We start from the raw sequence: 2470 nt of genomic DNA, 5'->3' as shown, positions 1-2470 counted from the left end.
GGACAACCTAATCTCCTTGTCAACTCCCTCTCATCTTCCTTGTCATGTTTTCTTGGACTTCTATATCCAACAAGAAATTTAGGAGATGAATGCCATCAAGGTAGAAAATCAGGATGTACTCTTCTAATGACAATGAAACTAACATTTTTTGGATATAATTTTCATAAACAAACAATGGAAAACACCAAAGAAACAAATTCAGTGTGCTATATGAAATAAATATCTTTCCAACTTGGACACCAATATTTCAAATCAAAAAACCATTGGTAATGTCTCACAAGTTACAGATCACAATACCAAAATAATCTATAGTACAGGTAAGTTATGCACAAAAAATATACGAAATGAAAAAAAATAACATCAAATGCACTTGCATTTGACCCAACTAGCGTGACAAAACATGAGATAGCATATACTACACTATTGCATGTTTTTACAAAACATGGGTTAGCATATACTGCATTACAACATGTTTAAAACCTTTATTAACAATGTAGCACCATAACCACCCCCAAAAATTTCATATAAACAACAAGATATGAAATGATATGACACAACTAGAAAGAATGCTCCTTGGAAACTAGGATTTGCCAAAAAAAAAAATTGAAAACACAAATGTTTTGCCAATTGCAACCATAAATACACAATTTACGTGCACATATTAGTGAAGTAATCCATGAAATTGACTTAATGGAAATTATGATCATATATTTTCAAGAAACTCACTTTCACATTCCACCATAAAATAAATAATTCCTACCAATGTTTTATCAATTGCAACCATAAATACACACAACTTAAATTGTACATATTAGTGACATTTTCCATGCCACATACTTAATGGACATTATCATCATATCTTTTCAAGAATCTCACTAGCATATTCCACCAAAAAATAAACAATTTCTATTGTTCAACTTTGTCATAGAAAATCCCACACATGGCATCCTTACTTCTATAGAACAAAATCAATCAAAGAAACAAAAACATTTTGTGACAACAAAACTGAACTCACATTAATTGACCTTTACTTTCAACAATCAAGTTTCTTAATTGGCATTTATGTAGGACCATTTGAATAAGTATCTCTAGTAATATAAATTTCAAAAAGAAAAGTCATATACTACACATGTTGATTGTATTTTATAGTTATTAATATTTCAACGTTGATATTCAATTAGAAATGGAGCACATTAGAACTCTTGAAGAAGATATCGAAATAGAAAAGTTACAAGAAATAACGACTAGATTATGTCCACTATAAAAAAGAATAATAAGTCATATCTCAATAAATTTACTTATTGAAAAATGTGAAATCAATGTCGCAAAATCATATTGCTCTGATCATAGCATAATTTATGATTTTCTACCTCTCTAATAAAATCATTGTATACACGTTGCTAAATCTTTTCATCACAACAAAATATAAATTTTCCTGTATCTCACGTTTACTCAAAACAATCCAGGTATGTAAAAATAGATTCAATACCATTCTTGTAGTTTTAGGTTTTAAATAATGTTTTAAAACATAAAACTCGAACTAAATTCATCCCACGCATATTTTTGTTACTATATATTTTCATCTTTAATTGATATTTACTATTGATTGCAATACATTTCTCTTGCAACACATAAGAGGTTTTAATAGTTTTTATATAGACAAACAATATGAAAAGGCAACATGAGGACATTTAGATAAAATATATACTATGGAAACCTAAAAAGAGGTAAACGTTCTCTATGTATACTCTTACAAACTTGATTAAGAAGAAATTATGCTTACTTGCACCCACTAATTATTGTTGTATACACAAACACAAAGAAGTTGTTCAGATATAGGACAAACATAGGGAGTTTAATACAATAACAATACAAGAGCTCAAAATCTTAAAAGTAGGTAGAATCTTTCATGGAGTTGTGTTGGCCACATATAAAACAACAAGTGATCGAGCACGTGGAGCACATGGAGTGAACATATTGCATGTCGACTTAGTTGACACACAAGAAGAGATGACAATCATAGTAAATGTTCCCCACAACCTAATCGTGCATATTTAAACTAGACTTGTTGGTGAAGGAGTTTGCATCACAAATTTTAAAATCTCCCCAAAAATAGAGTATGATCATGGAGATTACAATTTCATATTGGTCTTTCATTTACAGGTACATTGGAAACAATACTAGTTGTTTGTAAAGAATATAAATTCCTTCCAACCATAACAATTAGGAAGCTAACCACCAAATCTATCTTTGCAATTGGAACAATTGCTACACTTGTAACATTTGTAAAGTAGACAGGTGTGAAATATGCATTAGAGATCAAATATGGGAAATTAGAAGAAAGTAAAACAGCAATATGTACAAACTCAGTGATACATACTTTTGTGCATTTACAAAAACAAATTTTAGACCACATACTATTCATAATGATGCATTTTTTCAACTACAAATTTACTTTTTCTCTAGATTT

The sequence above is a fragment of the Pinus tabuliformis genome, chromosome 7 (genome assembly GCF_031772625.1).
Source record: "Pinus tabuliformis cultivar Carrire ecotype Pingquan chromosome 7, CPIR1, whole genome shotgun sequence".
NCBI classification, from domain to species: Eukaryota; Viridiplantae; Streptophyta; class Pinopsida; order Pinales; family Pinaceae; genus Pinus; species Pinus tabuliformis.
The sequence above is the reverse complement of the archived record's forward strand: the minus strand, read 5'-3'. Positions refer to the sequence as shown.